Raw genomic sequence first — 21,410 nt, 5'->3', positions numbered from 1 at the left:
ATTACCTACAATGAGGTGTGAGAAGTTTAAGGGGAGAAATTGCAAAATAGAATGACTTTTCCTTTATTCATTTCCCAGCATCATTTAGTTCAGTGATTAAGAGAAGGAGGAAAAACAGAATTTAAGGAAACCATTGAAGAGGCATTTAGACAATGCCTTCACCAATATGCTTTAAATCTTTGTTACCTCTGAAAAGGTCAGACAGTTGGACTGGATGTTATTTGAAGGTTCCTTCCAACTTTATCGTGCTATACTGTATGGTTCGAAAGGGAAGGTCATTTGGGGAAAATGCTTAAGGTAGCAACTTTTTTCCAGTTCCGTAAGAGATTTCTTGATGCATCCTGTTTTGGAGTTCATCATTGTAAAAACACAGTTTAATATTTATTTACGTAGTCATGTTTGGTGACAGAAATGGGTATGAGTGGAGATGCTTCATTTTTATTTTAACATGGTCTACAAGAATTTTAAGTGTTGATACATCAACAACTTTATGTCCCTCTTCTAAGGAAAATAATCCAAAGGATAAAGTTAAATACATTATCACAATATTTTGTAAGAGGATAAGTCATGGTACAACATTTATTTCCATGACTTATAGTTCATGAGTGATTGATCAAAGCAGAACCAGAAGTGAATGCCATCAGTAGAAATAAATTGTGCTCTACAAGTTTTGTTTATAGAACACAATTTTTGTTGTAGATTGTGCATGGATTAACTGTAATTTTTTATATTAAATCCTGAAGCAAAATTAGCACTTTGGCTGAAGTGTGAGTGCTATGTTCTTGACAAGGGTTTGAAAGTAAGAAATAAACATGCATAGAAAGGTAAATAAAGGATTGTGTTGTATTTTTTAATCTTCTACCTGAAACTTTAATTACAATATAAGTGAAAAGGAAAGAGTAACTGATAGAAGAGATGGAGGAGGCTAAAAAAAGAGTTCATATTTTTTGTTAAATTCTTCGTCAGATACTACAGTCATCCTGCTTTCAGGAATTTATAGGCAATTCTGTGTCAGAGGAAATGATGGAGATCAGGAGGAGAAACTAGAATTTGTTGTCACCCTACTGACTGTGAAAGTCATCAGGAAAAATAGAATTCCAGATATTCCAAAATTCCAGCTGAATTACATTTGTATCTTTGGTCTTACAATGTCCTATTAGTACCATAGTTTCCAAGTAAGAAGCTCTGTCAGCCTCTCCTCTCAATGAGAAAAATGGAGGTAACTAATCTACAATGTTGTTTGACCTCTGAAGGGAAATATCTTTGTATATAAAGTATATAGGAAATATAGACCACTGAAAACTGAAGTTTGATCCCTCAAAATTCTCAGTAGATGCCCAGTTTAAGCCAGACTTCAGCATAATGCTGTCAAAATGATTATTGCACAGAATATACACAGGGTGAAGGAATGTTTATAAAGAGGTAACAACCAATACAATTTTACTGGTTTTGAGTAATAATTGGAAAGAAAATGAAATGTTATTAAAGCAGGAGAAAAAGCTTTATAGAAATTTTCTATATGGTTTCACAAAGAAAGGTGACTTGCTTATGATCTATAAAAAAAATAACAATAAAAACTTCAGCTAGCTGGAGAAAAAAAAAAAAAAAAAAAAAAGTCTTGTAATAAGAACTCCTGGCTGGAAGCTGAAGCCAAACAAATTCAAATGAGAAATAAGGCACAATTTCACAGCAGCAAAGGTATTTAACCTTCAGAGCAAAAAGCCAAGGGCACTGCTTGATTCTCCATCTCTCTGCCTTCAAATCAAGACTAGATGTTTTTCTGTAATACGTTAACAATAAACTACTGAGCCGAGCACAATCGAAAATGAAATTTAATGACCTATGATATACAGGGTCAGAATAGATGATCTAATGGATCCTTACTGCCTTGAACTGTATGAAAAAGTTAATGGAGCTGCACTATATTACAGAGACAAAGAATTTGTCTTTCGTGTCAATTCCTTAGCATTTATCTTTTTTCTTTTTTCTTTTTTTTTTTCTCCAGCTGGCCTGTGTAAATTCATGTGGAATTGGCTTCCCTCTGTACTGAGATGAAGAAAGTCTGTCACCGCCTCCTCTCCTAAAACTGTTTTGCAAAGTTATCCCAAATTTTCAATAAATATTTTTTCAAGTTTTAATGCCATCCTTGTCACTAGCTAATGCTAAAAAAGTGTTTGACAATAGAGTTTTTGTATTCAGCTTGGTCTTTTGTCTTTTTGTCTCTAATTAAGACAGATGTAATCATTCGCTACATCTTTATTCCCATATTTCTCTTCCATTTTGTCTCTGAGTTGTTTGTTTGTTTGTTTGTTTTTGTAATTAGAGGGTTACCAACTGTTATATAATACCAATAGTATTGCAGTTTTTTTTTTATATACCTTCTTTCTCTCACCTCATCTTTAAACAACATTTTATTCTCATGTTTCTTCTTGCCCTGGAGGTCTGCACAGCCTCCCTCATGCTATCCTTATTCTCTTCTCTACCTTATAGCTTAATCCCTGATTAATTTGTTATATTACTTGGAGGCTCACTATAACAATTTTTCAGCTCTGTTTTTTCTCCTGGTACACACAGCTCTACTTTCTCCACATTGCTGTCATATTTTATTCTTCCAGAAAGTCCGGAAGCCCTGTGTTTAGAATTAATATCTTTCCTTGGGAATAAATCATGTTTTATATGTAAGTACTACACTGACATGCATTTGATTACCAGATGTTCATTTTGAATATTGTACTTTTGTAATGACATCTCCAAGAAGCAGTATTCTAGTTACAATTGTAATGTGGAGGTACTCTGTGAATATTTTATGACACTGCTCATGGAAGGTCCCCCTGTATGTCTTCTATATCTCAGTTTCATGGTGAATCAATTGTGCAATTGTTGAACAAATTCTTTCTAGTCATTATAATGCAATTTATTAGTACTAAGCCTCAGTTCTCATTCCTACGGTGTAAATAATTATACACAATTTTTCTTCTTGTGAGAATATCTATTAAAAATACAAACTCAACTTCAAAAGAGTTTTTACTACTGTTTTTTTAGTTTTATTTTACATGTATGTATGCAATTTCAGTAAAAATGTGGAAAGGTATAATTTTGCAAGACTAAAATATTCTAGTGGGAGAAGGTTGTATTTGCATTTCTCCTATCATGTATATGTGTGCTAAGATAACATTCAGGTTTACCATATTAATATAATATGAGGGAATTTTATAAAAATATGATACAAATTAATTATATAAAACCTATTTTTGTATCTCATTTCTGCATAAATGGAATACCAATACTAACGTGGCCAGTAATACCAATCCTAACCCTATTAGCTAGTATTTTGGTATTTTGCCTTCAGTATTTTATAGCAGTTTAAGTTAATGTGATGTTCATGTTCTTCAGTGCAAAGATACATGCTGGATGATGTTAGATAGGCTTACGTTCTCTCTGTCTTTTTAATAGAAACACAAATCTAGGGGGCTTGAGTGTAGGTAGTAACTTGTCAATTGTTAGAGAAACACTGCTTGAAAAACATTGTGGAAAATACTAAGAAATAACACTAAAACCTGAAATTGTAAATGAGACATTTATTCTTTATTTCTCTTATGAATGTAATTTTGAATATGTGGGAATGGCCAGATTATCAACTGAAACATAGGCTGAAAAGGAAGTCCCAGTGAAGCCTTCCTAATAGTTCTTATTTATTTTTTAATGCTGCTAAGTATCAAGGTGATGTTTTCATGGAGCTGTGCGTCACAGCCACAGAATCTTACTCCTGAGTGGTAATATTCTGCTTTTAGCTGATCTTACCTTATTATTTTTTTTCCAGCTGTACCACAATTCACTTTTCTATATGAAATTTCATCTACAATGACAGTTTTCAGTCAAAAATCTTTCCAGAAATTAGGATGATACTGAAGGTCTTTTCTAACCTAAGTGATTATATAGCAGCAATCTATTTGAAGCATGTGCCAGGAAAATTCATTTAGAAAATACAATTATTTGGGAAAAAAGAAGTTCAGAGGCAGCTGCTTTTTTGCAGGTATTTTCTATCTCTAGCGATGGGTGAAGTCATACAGGTTATATTTTTGATTTCAAGCAGTAGTTGTTGAAATGAAGTAAGTACCAAGGGACTGTAGACTTAAAGCCTGAAGTTTTTGTTGTTTTTTTTTTTTTTTTACTTTTTTTCCTTTTCCTACATAAGAAAAAAACTGTCAATGAAAAGTGCTATTTTCAGCATTTCCTTGTATTTTATAGAAGTTCTTCACCAGTATAGTAAATACCCAATTACTTACTTCAGAGGACTGAAAGGATTACTTAGTTAATGTTTATAAAGCACTTTGAAGATTAAAAGCACTATTGAGATGCTTAAGAATTACTGAATAGTTAATTGTCTAAAGGTCCCATTCTCCCCCCTACAGGTTATTTCTGCATAGGGGAGAGTAAACTCTGAGCTTCATATTGACTTTCAAAGCCAAGAATTTAAAATATTATTGGTTTATAAAAACTGCTGGTCTTAGTGGCCTGAATCTGATTCCTTTGAAATCGATGGCAAAAGTCCAACAGATTCCACTGAAGCAAGATGCAGCTGTTCAGAATAAACAAGTAGAAGAAACGCTTAGAGCCCCTATTCACATTATTTATATTTCGTCTTACTTGGTGTGCATTCACATGTATACGCATATAGATACATACAGACACATGCACAAATATGTGTGCACACTGATAGCAATTTGCAGACAATTAAGATACGTTGTTAGTTCTATTTTCTTATATATATATATAGATAGATAGATAGATATTTAAAGTTGTAGCTTTGGGTATACAGAACTCATTCTTTCATGGAGAATCAGTTCTAGAGAGATGTGCTGTCTTTGCTGAGAACATCCATGGGCACAATGGATCCCAGTCCAAGATTTGAATAGGGCATTCTGAAATACTGCATCTAGTTCTGGGCTCCCTGGTTCAAAAAAGACAGGGATCTCCTGGAAAGAGCTAGAAAACATCCAGCAGAAGGCAACAAAGATGACTGAGAGCCTGGAGCATCTTCAACACAAGTGACGAGAATCTCTTCAGTATGGAGAAGAGAAGGCTGAGAGTGAATCCCATCACTTTATGAAAATCTAAAGTTCAGGAGTAAAGTTGGTGGAGCCAGAATCTTTTCTGATGTATGCTGTAGAGGAACAAGGAGCAATGGGCAGAAACTGGAACACAGGAAGTTTCACACTAGCACAAGGAAGAGCTTCTTTACTGTCATAGTGACTGAGGAATAGACTGCCCAGGGAGATCATAGAGTCTCCTCTGGAGATAATCAAGACCTGACTAGACACCTACGTGTGCAAGGAACCTACTTTAGCAGGGTGTTTGGACTATATGGACTCCAGAGGTCCCATCCAACTGCTACAATTAGTGATTCTGTGATTGCCCCACAAATGAATAATCTCAGCAACGGGGGAAAAATCTAAAAAAGATCCACCTGCTCCTTAATCTGCTAGCCTTACATCTATCACAGATCTCTCATGAAGAAACTAAGAAAAAGGGAAGGACTTTGTATGGGAACTGTTACATCACAGCTGAACCAGTGATTGAACACCTGGTGAAGGGGTGTAGATAGCCCTGGGACTACAGGTGGAAGCAATTCAACTACGCAATGTGAAAAGGTGGAGCCAGGGTCCACTGCTGCCTAACCTCATTTAAGGGCTGTCAGGAAGGAGCACCTGTAATTAGAGATCATCTTCTTTGGAGTGCTTGGTGAGCCCTGATCCTTGGAAAGGGGGCGAGCAATGCTTTCTTCGTTATCAGATTGCAACATCTTGGGTGATCTGAAAGTGGTTTAATGCAGCTATATTTGCTGTCACCTATCCGACAGTAATTACCAGTCTTACCTTCAATATCTTCTTGTCTAATAGTATCTTAACTGCTAAAAGCATTGTAAGCGATAAGAATAAGGTGAAAATTAGACTGCTTACTAAGAACAGAAATCTCCTTTGGACTAAATAATTTAGGAACTACTATTGCACTTACATCAAACATCTACTGTAAAAGACAGCAGCCCTCCAAACACTAATAAGTACACTTTGTTTTGCAAACCTTAAATATTTATTAATTCTGATATGACTAGTTAGGAGTTAGATGTTAATACTAGTATAACTGAAGCTTAAATGAGTCTGTATGACTTATGCAATTTGAGGAAAAAAAATCATGTATTTAACTGGATTTCAAAATTAATTCCTTCCTGAGATAAAGAATGGCACCCCAACCTTGAACTCATTTAAATTTGACCTTTTGATGTGCTACAGCAGCATACTATCATGCTCTTAGCTGTGTTGGCTCTTAAATCAGAGTCTAGTTATAAAAGGGCATTGCTGAATTTGTGAGTTGTATCTTTTACGAGAGCTGCTCTTTAAGATTTTGATATGATTAATATTAAGAACATGCAGGGGATGTTAAGAGGGAAAAGTAAAGAAGTGATGAGTAATTCAGTTTAAAAAAACCCAGATTTTAGTATACCTTTGTTTAGTGCTTGCAAGCAAACATAAAGAAAAAAACACAGTTAAGATGGATGGCCAAAACATTGGTAGGCAATAAAAAAACTTGTTGATATTTATCCTGGGAAACAAACAACACCTTCAATCAAAAGTGAATTTTTGACCCATGTGTATCAGATATTTCTAGAGTTCAGAAGTTAATTACGTGTGTATATATATATATTATTTATAATAATTATAATTATTATGTATAATAATATATATATTATATATATGTATGTATGTATATATATATGAGTTCATGCTTCTAAAATATTCTTCTCCCATCTGATAAAATGTGTGTGTGCATTTACAGGAAATTGTGGAAACAGTGACTCATCTCTTCAATAATTTATGCAGGATAATTTCTTGAAAAACAAGATCAGCAAGGGCTTTTTCTTCTGATTGCAGAGGATTTGGTTATATATTTTTGAATACTCAGAAAACAAGGTAAGTTTTCAAAGTAGAATCTAAACGCTTGCTCTTTAACAGTAATGCATCATTTCCATTTCTTTAAGTATATAAACCATAACCTTGTGTCTGTCACCAGGATTTTTCAGAATTCATTTTCTGTCTTATGTTAAGTTTTTCAAAGTGCTGTAGTTGAATGTCGCAAAATGCCCCAAAACACCAAAGGTAATTCAGATTTCTCCAGCTATTCTTTGAGCATTTGTACTTAATCTCTATAAGCTAGTGTCCTTCCTTAATATGACTTGAGGTGTTTGTTGCAAGGGGTGATGATTGCTTCTTAGAAGTGACTGAAACCTGAGTTATATGTTCCATCCTCAAATACTTCAAACAGGAATGGAATGATGTCACTGAGGAAAAAGGAAAACTAAACATTGTTGCTGAGGTCAATTTAAGCAGACTGTGTGATGAATTGAGTGTGTCAGAAAAATCTAATCAGACAAATACGTACAAACACAACTGAAACTCACTCATATTACCAGCTCAGCAAAATAGTGCAGTTAAAGCAGGTGACACGCTCATTGACCAGGCTCATTGTCAGGCACTTGGGTTCATCACCTGTAAGTTCCATCTCAGGCACTCTGCTGCTACATAATGTTGGGTGTCCTCATGACAATATTTCCCCCAACCCTGGCTTCTGCTTCCAAGTATCCTTATAGATGGACACTGGCACAAGCTGCCAATCAGATAGTAAAACCCTTCCAGCAGTTTCAGATGTCATTCCCCAGTCACTTCTCAATCTGTGGCTTGCATCAAGGCTCATTACATTCAGAGTCTGCTTGCATTGCTATGTGAGACATGGCTTATTATTATGTTCAGACCTTGTTTGTAATGTCCTATTGGCTATGGCTCATATATTCAATCAGCCCTCAGTCTAGGCAAAGCCATACGATGTTATTATGTATAATGGAGGACATTCCCTACGTATCTCCACTCAAGGTAAGCAGTTATTCCTTTCAGGTTGTAGTTCCTAAAACTCTAGCATAGTTTCAATACCAGGTTTCTGCATCCAAAATACTGGTAACTGCCTGTGGATGGTCTAGTCCGTGATGTAAGTTACAAGAACTATTTGGGTTCCTCTAGTTCATGGATGAAAACCATAGCTTTAAGGAGAGTAGGAATTGCTTATAAGCGATATGAATGTGATGCAATTTTTTTCTTAGCTGCACCCCCTATGGCATGAGCTGTGAGAAGAAAGGGCATAGAGTTACTACAACAGATAAAAAGCATCTCCAGGCTATCATTATAAATTATGTCAGAAATATAACAAACTGTTTAAAGTATTTCTTACAGACAGCTATGCACAACATAGCAAAACTTTCATAATGAAACAAATTCAGAGCTTTGTTGTTTGGAGGGGAAAAAAAAGGAAAATCAGGTTCTTGCAAATGTTCAAATGGTGTCCAGCATAATGAATATATTAAATGAATAGCCACAGGATACAGAAAATGTACTACAAGTCTGCTCCATTAATCTTCTAAGAGAGTGAAAATCTGCTACAATACAAGAATTTTCTTTTGGGATTCTCTAATTTTAGGATTACTGTAGTTGTTCTGAGACTGCAAATAGCAGCTAATAAAATTTGACCTTACGGACAGACAGTGAAATAAATAATTTTAGTACTTATCAATAAAAACAAAACTAGTAAGCACACATTTTTAAAGGTATGTTTGTAAAAAGTACATTTCTGAACTGCAGAAGTATTTTAAATTCTTGCAGTGACCTGTATGACCTTCTCATCAATATGCCCAACATGAATAATGCAATCACCCCAAACTCATGCCATTAAAAATCGTAATAATTGTCTCACATGCACACACAACATTACACGAGGGATCAATTTGGCCCAGAGCATTCCATTAAAACACAAAGTGAGTTTCAAATGCATATGTTAAAATGAAACATCGGGTATAATGAAAAAAGAAGCAGAACAGAGCAGGCTTTAGGTATTAGTATGCATTTTCCTTCAGAGAGCATTTTGCCATGCTTGTGCTGTACATAATGTTATTACATATTTGATTCTACATCTGCATTTTATTTTGCTTTTAAAATTATCCTATGAAAAAAACAAGGCAATCAATATACAGCACTCTAGAGAGATGGTGGTATTGAATTGGTATTGCTATTTAATATTTAGTTTCCAATACGGCTTTGATTATAGGCCACTGTATTAGCTACCATACAATTACATAGGAGACGTGGCCCTTAATCTAAAGTTCACCATGTCTTTGAATAATAATGTGTTACTAAGCTTTGAAAGACAGGTGAAACACACTAGAGTAGCCTACTCATTATTTGTTCTTATGTTACCATCAAACATTCAAAGACTAAGACCTTAGCATTCTTGTGTCAGTTCATGCAGCAAAATACCTAAGAAATTATTCTATTGGAATTACTTTTTGAAATTGTTCCAAAGGCTTTTTGATGGGATAGAGTATTGAAACATTTCATACAGCTTAAAAAGATTGTCATCACAATACTCTGCAGAATTGAGTTTCTTGCTTTAGCAGTGAGGAACTAAGTCACAGATAAAAACCGAAACACAAATAGTAAATGTTTGCCTTTTACCAAGTATATGTAAAGAGTATTTCAAAGTATGTAAGAGGCAGAACAAGGATGGATCAGTGGTTGAAGAAGATCATTTAAGGTCTTGGAATTCCTGAACACACTTCAGCTTGGACAGAAAGTGCAGCTGATAGCTCTGTGTGTTATGTAGCTGTTAAGCAGCATTACTGGTGAGAGAAGTGGTTGTCCCTGACATCAGATGCATGGAGAATTTTTAATGTGCCTGGTAATATATTTGTTGCTGAAAGACAACATTGTACCTTTTGGATTTCTGTTTGTAAAGCCACTGTGTCTACCATGTATTTTGTTCTAGATCTGAGTAACCTGATGGAGCTGTAGATGTTCCTGTTCATTGCAGGGCAGTTGGAGTAGGTAGTTTACAGGTCCCTTCCAATCATATTTTTAAATCTTAAAGATCATAAATTCATTTACTGCATAAAGTGAAGACTTGTTTTTATGTACTTCTCACTGTGGAAAGTATGCTCTTGTTGAACAAGCTAGCCAATACTTCACAGTTTACCATTTTGTGTGCAGCTTTAAGGTTGTTAAAGTAATGGCTTGAAGTCAATATACATGTGCTATGACTATTTTATATAGCCTCAACATTTTATTTTAAAAATCAAATTTTAGCCCACTTGCACTTAATAATAATAAGGTATCTTTAGCTTACTTCATGAAATTAGAATATTAGAGGCAGTTTCTTAACATTCAGAAAAAAAAAATACAGAACTTTTCTTTTCCAAGATCTAACAGTACAAAGCAGGTTTCAGTCTACAGTGAGTTTTATAACAAATTAGTAAACAGGAACTCGAGAAAGAAATATTGACAGTGCTATAAGTAGTGCAGTATATGAAAAGTTTTTGAAACTGTTCTATTATTTGCATAATTTATAATTACAGTCCTTACAAAAAGCACTTCTCGACACAGATGTAGGGAAGAAGAACACTTAGTAGCAGCTAACCTGTCATTCTGTCTTATTTTTCAGTGTTCCTGCTTTTCTTGGAGGTCATTTTTAATGAATATATACACAGGCACCTGAAAAATCAGGTGCATAAATTAACTACCAATTAAAGTAGTTAAAAAAAAAAACAAACACAAAAAACTTAATTACTAGTTGCTATATATGTCCACTCATTAGCATTCATTATGCCTGCATGTTTATCACATAGCAATTAGAGAAGCTCCAAAGAAAAGTGATGTTTTCATTGTGTTGCAGTCCTGAAACTTGATATAACGTGAAGCAAAAGAATTCACTTTCAAATATATGGCAGCAGGTGCATTTGAAAGAATAGTAGCGTAATTTAATATAGTAAGTGCTTAATTATTTCTGTATAATATTCCCTTCCCCCTCCCTTTTCATATCACTATCTAGAATGGTTGCTGACCTACTTTTCAATTAATTGCAGTGAGAATATAAAATTGACTTTCACAGGTGAAAATTTTCACTACTTCACATCTGAAATAGTGATGCCAGGCTCATAAATTTCATTGCCACCATCAACAGCAAAATGGCATTACTAACCACAGTCTTAGACAACAATAATGGCACAAGAAAATATGTAGAACCTTGAGAACTGAGCGCCACAGAAAATATCATGTATATTTATAAGAGTACACGAATTACATAAAATTAAAGGAGCTTATAATTGGAATATAGATTGCATTCTCATTGTGTGGACTTCAAGTCAGTTGCCTTTTGTGCTGCGTAACTTCAAGCAAAAAAGAAATGTCTCTTATTTATGTCCGTGGAAACTACAACAGATACAAAGAGCACAATAACAAAGAATAAATTCTCAACTACAAAACAGTATTTTTCAACAATTACCACTGTTAGCTATGCATTTCCTCCAATCATGAACAAGAATCTGCATGCTGTACTCATAAACATCTGCATGGCTGTCCAGAATGTGACTTGTCTTTGATGTTGCCACTACTGAAACACATCATGCAGTTCCTCACTGTGCTTGCATCTTCTGTTTGATTCCCATAAACATGCAGCAGTGGTTAATGAATGTCAGTGGTGCCATTTTCTCTGCATGGGGGAAGTGACACACCTTTGTTTCATATACGCTTTCATGTTAGCTGTCATTATGTCAGAATGCCTCTCTGCTGCCATCTGTCACACAGCAATAAAATATAATGAAATATTGGCAGGAAGGTTCAGCTTCTACTGTCTTACCACTTATATCTGCCTCTGGGTTCATGGGCTGGCAATCTGGAAGACATTTGTTTTGATCTAGCCCTCATACTTTTTAAAAGTTAATAGTGGCAATTATTAGCTACTATTTCAATATGCCCACTGACTGAAAGGTGCATTTGATTCCTCTCTTTACCTTGACTTTCGATCTTTCAAAAATACAGCTACCTGTTGCAAAATGATTTCATTAACCCCTTAGTGAGGGTTATTATTGGTCTTTCCTGCTGGTGCTGTATTTCAAGTGTTAAATCTGCACTACTGAGTAATTTCCATTCCTTTTGGCAACACGCCCTTGGGTTTTCTACTCTGGAGGGTCTTGGAGTGTTGTTGTTTTTCTTTGTTTCTTGAGGCAACATTGGTTAATCTATCCTACCCCACATCTTAATTTTTTCTACTTCATTATTTTTAGAGAATGGGGAGAGAAAACAAAGCCAACAGTCTGGGACTTTTTCTTCCCAGAAGGAAGGATTTTGTCAAATTGTTCGATTTCAAAATTGATGAAAAAAGCCTTTGAGGAGTGAGTGTTTCACCACTATTTTTTCATGAACTGGTGGTTGTTGTTTTTTGAATCAGTAAAACCTTTAAGGTATTATCTGTCATGAGGAAATGGGATTTGAAAGCATGGTGCTATAGATGAACAAAATATGCTCTGAGGACACAGTGTGGATATTTTGTACCCTTATCTATAGCATTTAAACAGTATCAGTGCCATGTAACTAAATGCAAATTATTTCATGATGAACAAAGATACATAACGTGTCCTCAAAGAGTTAATTGTTGACCAATCAGCAGCTTATTTTTCTTTATTGTTTTTGTCGGGACACTAGGGGGCAGTGGTGGCACTTAGTGATGGAATATTGGATAGGTTTAAACTTGCCCATTTAAAACAGCAACGTTTGATACGCGGGGTAACTGGGCCATTAAGATTTCATGTTCATTTAAATTACTCCGATAATAAAAGTATTTTAATAATATTTCAATAGTTTTTTTAATAGAGGACATTGATCAAAATGGAACCTGTACATTTCCTGAAACCAAATAGTCCTATTCATTCCTTTTGTTGTTTTTTGTTTGCTTGTTTGTTTTTGTGCCATGAACATATGTGTGTGGTCACTTTGTTTTTCTGTTACAACATTGTCAGTCAGCTTTTATCTGTAGGACTGTAAGGCAAATTAATATCATGAAACATCACTTTCACTGCAGTTTTGTGATCATGTGATAGGAGTAAGGATATTAAAGAGAGATGAAATGGGGATTGGAAGAGGTGTGGTAGATGGGGGATTCTCCCAGTAGATGTCTGGGAAAATATAACTGAAATAGTAGGAAAAGGCTGCCAGGTTATGAGTAACGTGCTAAATTTTGTCAGTGTCTTTAGCAATATATTTTTGTAGTTCTTCTAGGCAAAAGAGTAAAATATTTAATTTATTTCCACATCAGTTCTTGTACACAGATACTCGGCTCTACTTTGGGATTTTGTATGGTTTTTATTTATTATTTTTAAATAGTTGTTCTCTCTTAACTCTGCTGCACATAAAAAGGAAGTGCAAGATCTATGTTTATCTTAATGATAGGATGTACAGAACAATTCTTATTTAAAAATGACTGCATTTTATCTGTGTATCCTTATATGCTGTAGCAGATAAAATTATATGTTCAAGGGGATAAAAAAAGAGGAAGTTCAGTATCAGCCTACTGATTCTGTAACTCAAGCTTTAATGCTGCAAATGACACAAACTCAGGTGACGTATCTCAAAGAAAGTATTTCCTTATCAGGTGTTCCTTGATATCACATCATAGGACCAATAAATAGACCTCCAGAGATAGGTTCACAAGTACATCTTTTCCATGATTTTCTCAGATATCATCTCATTTTTTTAGAAAGTTGACAGGTAACTAGAAGCAGAAAGGCATCTTCTCCCTCCTAAGCGTAGGAACCCTGGGTTTTCAATTCTTAAAAGAGGAAAGAGAGTAGCACACATGGATACTGCAGCTAGGATAAAGTTCAGTATGGATAGCCATGGACACTATCAAAGTTTGCAATGTACATAGTTTTTGAGAGATGTATTAGATGAGGAAGCGGATATGTGTATTACATACATAAAAGTAGGGAAAAATGATGCTTCTGCCTGCAGTGGAAATTACACTAGAAATTTCAGTTCCATATTTATCTGAGTGTACATCATTAATTCTATAGTCAGCTGAAAGTAACAACAGTATCTATATGTTATTAGGTAGCAATATGTGCCAGAAGAAATTTTGCGAGCAGCTAATGAGTAGCAAGAGAAGACAAAAATCCTAGGCAGTATTTATGATTCTCAGACAGTGGAATAGAAATGCTGTAAGAATGAATCTTTAGCTTTGAGATTTCTGGTTTCTTGACTATAAATTACTAGGAAATGTTAGTGCATTTTATAAAAAACTAACAGTTGGTCTGTAAGTAACCTTTCAAAAATTATAATAATGGATTATTCTCTCAAACATAGCCCAGATTTTACATCCATGTTTTTACATTTTTATTTTGAATTTTTAGTTCAACAAAATCATAGAACATCAAACCACTGAGTATTTGAAATTCCATGCATATCAAAATGAAACTGACATTTCAGTGTTTGGAAATAGTATATTTGGGGCAGGATAGAAATGCAAACATTTTCATCAGATTTTTTCAGAATCAGTTGAAAATTGATAGTTCTAGTTTTATTCCAGTCTTATGCTTTAGAATTTATCATGAACAGAGTATTTGTGCATTGATATGTACAGTTGCAATGCTGTTATTATTAGTTATATTCTATCGCCTTTTCCTCATCTGCAGGTCTTATCAGGAGCAATTTTTTATTCACTTTTTTGGTAAAAGTACTGAATGGCTGCAGGATTTGTATTTAGATCTGCAGATAAACCCCGCCAGAAATGCTTTGGTTTGTTTTTAAGTCTTTTAGTCAGACAATTCTTGTTCTATTTTGTGTAAGCTTTATAGGTATCATATTGTATTAATTTCCTACCAGATTATTTTACAGTACTGACTCAGATGCTATACAAATGCTATTGCATCTGTTCATAAATCAGAAATTTCAATTAGCGAAGCCATGCAATTGCACAAAAGAGAACATGTGTAAGTTACCAAATGCCATTTTTATAAACATGGCTTACACTGTGTATATATACAATATAAATATATTGTTTTATATCTACAGTTTTTGAACTGTCTCCCACGTTAGCGTTTCCCTATTTTCCATGGTATTCATGTCAGTCTGGAAGATTTCTTCCATCCCTTCTAGTTATTTTAAATTTAAAAATTTAAAAATCTTTTTTTAAAAAATACTTTTAATTTTAATGCGACATTAGTGGGCACCCAGGCATCTGAAATTTCCTTGTAGCACTACTAACAGAGATCTTGAACACTTCAATACATTCTTGGAAGTCCTTTGGTCAGGGATACTTTGGGCTTGTTGATTATAAAGTACTATTTCTAATTAAATGTCTCCTAACATCTTTTGCTATATTTTACTTAGTTGACATAATCATAATGTTAAACTTTTCCAAATTACAGTACAGTACAGGCATTTAATGAATGCCCATTAGTGTCATACCTCGTCTCTAAAAATTCCAGATAATATGAAAAGTCTTTATTCTCCTGAAATAGATTTTTAAAATGAATTTTATTTTCCTTTTATATTGTCAGCCATGTGTTTTTTCTAGTGTCTTATCAGTAAACTTCAAGTTGGTATCGTTATTGTTTTCTTTTTCTACTTATATGTTAACATGTATTAAAAAAATTTACTTTGAAAAGGGTGTGCTTTCATCAAAGTTGAAGCCATAGTCAAAGCAGTTTGTTTTGTGTTTTACTCATAATTTTGGCTTTCCGCTATCTCATTTCATGGAACTTCCAACTGAATCATTTTTTCATTGATTTTTCTTCCTTGTAGCCGTTTCATGCATAATTTAGAGCAGCTTAGGAAAGTTATCACTAGTAAAAACCAAGTACCTGAAAACATGGAACAAGCAGACTTCCTTCCTCTCATTAACACTGCCCAACACAATGTATTTTCTCTGTCAGATGATGGGGGAGAAGCTGTATCCTGTTGTGTTTTTAAAGCAAGTTTATGATGGCTGTTTCCCAGGCAACCACCAACCTCCATGATTTTGAGGGCCAGAAATAGTAGAGTTGGATACATTTCTCCTTTTTTAAAAAAGGTTAAATGTTTCTTTATTACTATGTACATAAAACTTTCAATGTATATCTCCTTGACTTATGTAAAAATAGATTTCTTTTTCTTATTTGCACACATTATTGACAAGATTTTTGAAAGGAAATCATGCCGTTTTCTGATCTGATATTATTTAATAATTTCTACCTAAGCATTATCATATCCATTTAGATGTATCTAAAACCTGTGCTTCTGATTTACCACTAATGCTAAAAGAGATAGATGTAGAATGTTGAATATGTGGAATACTTTCCCCTATTTCTTCCTCTTTTACCTAGTCTACTTTTCTAAATACATAATAGCCAGTTATATGAACATCCAAGTCATGAATCATCACATCAAGTCTCAGGAATGTCAGTAATGTCAAATTCCTTTTCCACAATGAGAATTTCGAATTCCTTTTAGTTGTTATGGAGTCTTATAGGAGTGGCATGCAAGTGTCTGGAAAATGACTTTGCATTTTTTGTCGTATCAGTTCAGTTTGGTCATGAGGGTAGTCATTTAAATGTAGGTCAATGATAACCAAACTAGTTGTAAGTGAACTAGCTTAGGTATCAGAAGCAGGCAAGTTGAAACAGCATAAAATTCATCTTAAGCTAGTATACTCACATATTGAGAGCTTTCCTGAAATTGGGGTTGCATTTTGTTTGCTTCCTTACTTCACAGTATTGATTATTTAGTGTCCTTCCGACTGCTTGACCCATTTTCTTTTTCTGTGATTTCTCAAAAAAAAAATATTACCCATAAGATTGAACCTTTTGCTTCATTTCACTATCAACAGTAAAGTCTCTGTATTTTCACTGACTGGCAAAAATCTTTTTAGAATGTGAAATGCCCATCCTCTTCAATCAAGATGTCTTCTTCAAAGACATTTCAATTACTGGTAGTTCAGATCAGTTCAGAAACTTCTGAAGACAAAGAAGATTCCCAGGACTGATAGGTCACTGAGTGAAAGAGGCTAGGGTTTATGAGACAATCCACTAATGCACAGATGTGCACTGATATTTGAAAATCATGCACTAACCTTTTAAAGAATGTGCACGTTGTTAAAAATGAAATATCTATTCTCCCCTTCTTAGGCTTTCTCTTGAAATGCATCACTTTTTTCTTGTTATAATTTTTTTTTTTTTTTTTTTAAACAATCTGTTTAACTGATTCACACTCATTCTAAATGTGAATGCCAGATGGCGCTTGCCCTCAGGCCAAACATACCTTCTATGTCTTGATACTTCTTCCATTTTAATGTGCTTTTTGAGACAATGATGGCTGCAAAAGCTACAGCAGCAAATACGTCAGTGCATGTTTCGAAGCTCCTCAGATCCTGCAGTTTACTCTTTGCTTTCCACTCTCGTGGAATCATAGGATGTCTCAGGTTGGAAAAGACCTTACAGATCATTGAGTCCAACTATGGCCTAACCAAACTACCCACACTGATCAATGTATCCCTTTCATGCCAATCCTTTCCACTGTTTGTTCACATCTCCTTAGTAAGCTGAGTAAGATGGTGAACTTTACTTATTAGTGTAACTCAAATATTTATCAACCTGCTCAGATGTTGAGAATAAGAAACAACGTAAAATGAACTCTCCTAGTCTGAAAGTAACCTGTAAAAAAAAAAAAAGAAAGAAAAAAAATCCTGTTTTATGTTTTGTTTACTTATGCAATTAAGACTATACAAGATAGCACATGGAAGCTAATTTTAAATTGAACTTGATGTTCTGCACTCGAGTAACTATTTTATTAGTGTTGTATATTTCTGAAAACGTCAGTATCTTCCAACCAACCTCCCAAGCCTACACAGTAAATCTTACAGATTAGATTATTTTTCAGATAGAGTTAGAGTTTCAGCTGTGTTTGTTCTTGCATTTTCTGCAGTACCCAGTCTGACAACAGTCCATGGTCACTACTGCATTTGCAATCAATACCATCCTGTCTTTCCCTCCCTAGGAATCTGATCCAAAGTTCATTAAAAGTGGCTAAGGTGTTGTAATCAGCTCCAGCGGGCTTTTATCATCCCTGGCCTGTTTCTCCTGCCACCATGAGATTTTCATTACATAAGCAATGTTGTTACTAATATGAAGACATTCCTTGGAAACAAAACAGGAAATATCTGTGATCAAATTCTACGAGGTCTTTTAATCTTTTGCAGATTCATACAGAGTATCCTCAGTAAAGAGATTGTTGTCATTCTGAAGACCTACCAGTCCAATATATAAAAGAATGATAGTATTGAATTAGCTTAATATTTGTACGATACTTTTTATTAATTTAAAACCACGTTGTTTGTACATTTTATTCCAGTGCATAGGAAGGTAAAGAATTTTGTAGGTTGGTGATTACTCATTCTATGCAATGTCTGTTGATTTTCTGAGTTCCAGAAAACCACAGTGAAAAATGTTATTGAAATAAAGCTCAGTCATGAGGAAGTATTGGATTCTCTTGGCATGTCCTGTTTAAAGCTAGATCCAAGGATCTGAGTACGTTGCATGACTCAGCTGAGTCATCCAAAGGTGAGTTTGGGTCTATATTTTTCTTGACTAAATTTGATTGGCTGCTAGGTGTATTTTTTTTCTCCAAGTGTTTATGGCTTTTTTCAAATACCTGAAACTGCATGTTTTAACTGTACTACTGTCTTTACAGCCCTAAAAGGTCGCATCTATTATATTCTGCAGTCAAATCAGTTCTGATAGATTCCCTCTGCAGGGAATCTTATCTCTGACATATGCCAAATTATGCAGAATCTCATCCATCTAATTGCATATCATGTACAGTGACTTTTAAAGAATATTTTTAGGCCCTGAGACTGCTACTAACCTTTAAAAAGTGCTCAATCCATTTCTTGGGCATCCTCCTGTCACCTGTTTAATTTGTCTTAAATGTATGTTAAGTTAGTAGGGAAAAAAAGAGGCTCAACTGATTACTTTCCATATAAGCACAGAGAATGATTTATTTTACAGAAATTAATGGAATTCTTGTACTGCTAAATATTAGCATGTAAGACCAGGTTTTGCATGGGTATTCAAACTAACACATTGCTTTTTAAATCTGTGTAAAAAGTGTTGATATATACGTTTAGTTCTAAAGGAATTTTTACTGAGATGAAAAGGAATAAGCAGTAGATATTGAAATTCAGAGGACCTGAATTTTTTACTCACAAAAATGCCTATAAAAGTTTCTGTCAATATCTTTCCTGTGCTTTTGAGAAACTCAGGAATTAACCTTCAATATAGGATGAGGTATTTATGTAATTTATACTTTGGGGAAAAATGAAATAGACGTAGGTATTCTATTTGTATAATATTCATAGGTAACTGATAAAATGCTAATCCTATTAACCAGCTTGAATTGATTCTCTTTACAATATTATTTCAAAATTTGAATCATTCCTCTTCATACTTGAGGTTACTAATCAAGAAAGATTCCTTAATATCTGCAGGTCAATAATCATGAACTCCAGCATATTTATGAGGCCAAGTACAGATTCTGTGGAATCTGACTGCAAAACATTCAGTCCCAGAAAAGAATATGAAGACTGTATTTAAAATGGAGGAAAAGTAGTTCCAAATATATCATCTATTACCTGCACTCCAACCTGACCAAAATGAATATCAGCAGGAGTCTGTGAGAATTAGATACCATCACTGTGAGAATTTAACACCATCATTTGTGCTCATATTTTTTAGCGCAAGTTTAATAGGAATAGAAATATTTCAAAATATTTGCAATTTGCTAATCCAGATAATATTTGCCATCCTTGCATGAAACAAAATAGCTTTAGCGTCCCCTTTGCTAATACTTACAGAATCGTATAATAATTTGAGTTGGAAGGTACCTTTAAAGGTTATCTAGTCCAACTCCCCTGCAGTGGACAGGGGCACCTGCAACTCAGTCAAGACACTTAGAGCCCCATCCAGTCTGACCTTGGATTTCTCCAGGGACAGGGCACTCATCACCTCTCTAGGCAGCCTGTTCCAATGCCTCACCATCCTTATTGTTGCATGACTGTATAAAGATTTTTCTTTTTAGCTAATGTGAAGTTTCCATAAAGGAATAACTCCAACGATAAAATATGACATGATCTGGTAACAGGTATCACTATGTGTGACTACCAAACACCTTTAAAAATATGAGGAAACATCAACTTTTAAACATTAATCATCCCTAGATTCTCTCTGTTGCTCCATTTGGTAATATGTAAAATCTTAAGTTCTAAACCACCCTAAAAATAATGAGTAAGATCTTTTTCTTCCACTTCAAATAAACAATAGTAGAAATTTCCTTTAAATTCACTTTGCTGCCTAACACCCATAGTTCTTTCACTGTCTATCTGAAATGCTATGTCTCATGTCAAAAACACCGAGTTGCTCTCTTATGGCCAAAGAAATTTCTTATCTCTTAGCAGGCTCATAGATTTCAGTGTGACAGCTACCTTACAGCGAGATGTAAGATGCGCTAGAACACTGTGTGATACTACAGTTTCACAAGTAGAAACTTAAAATTTTTGTTAACATAGGATTTAGTATTCCAGAGTGTTGTTGATATCATTATGAACATTTGTTTGCTAGTATACAATCTAATTCTGAGTGATGCTCCTCTTCTAAATGCTCTAGAGTTCAATGAATGCTATTGCTATGTGTATTCTGCTAAAGTAGTATTTAATATCTAACTAATCAAGATAAGTGTCCAGAAGTGCTGGCAATTCAGACAGCTGATATTTTCTACTATAGGACAGATTTTTGTAAAATAATTTCATTTTGAAACGTGCTTTTGTTGCCATATTAAAACTGTCGTTTTTAAAAGACCACGAACAACTCCAGATCTGCAAAGCACCTCCCTGTATTTACTATAGTATTTCAGATGTATGTATTTGATTGAAAAGATTAATAGCTCTTTATTGGCTTGCTGCTTCTGAAGAAACATAATAGCATTTACATTGCAGGAGTTAATAAATGATGGTAAACTCCTTAGGGCATTATCAAACTCTGTGAATTTGTGTATCTGATCAAATATTTATTAGCTGCAGTCTCTTCCTATACTGATTTTTCCTTTCATTTATTGCTTTAGGCCTTACTGTGCAATACTGAGGTGATACTCATGGGCATATGCCCCCAGAAGAAAGACACTCATTATGAAATACCTAACTTCAAAACCACAAGCTGTCTGAATTTTGGTTTCTTTTTCCTTTTAATAAACTGCCACAACATTTAATTATCTTTTCTCGCTTGTTTCTTTGACCTATATTAAACTAACCAGGCACAAAATTTTATTATCTCAGTTGATAATAGATATTTAATTTCCATTGGTTACCCTGAAATTTTTACACTTGTATTCAAGCTTATTGCTGTGCATTTGCTGTATGCAGCAAATGATTACTACAGAAAGTAATTGGACATCAGTATTTACTGTGTCAGAGCTTTGCTCTGTATGATTTTTCTTGTCTGTAAACCTGTTATATGT

Source organism: Centrocercus urophasianus, unplaced genomic scaffold (genome assembly GCF_019232065.1).
Source record: "Centrocercus urophasianus isolate 14NV4802_14NV808 unplaced genomic scaffold, USGS_Curo_1.0 seq_17, whole genome shotgun sequence".
NCBI classification, from domain to species: domain Eukaryota; kingdom Metazoa; phylum Chordata; class Aves; order Galliformes; family Phasianidae; genus Centrocercus; species Centrocercus urophasianus.
This window is presented reverse-complemented; position numbering follows the sequence as displayed.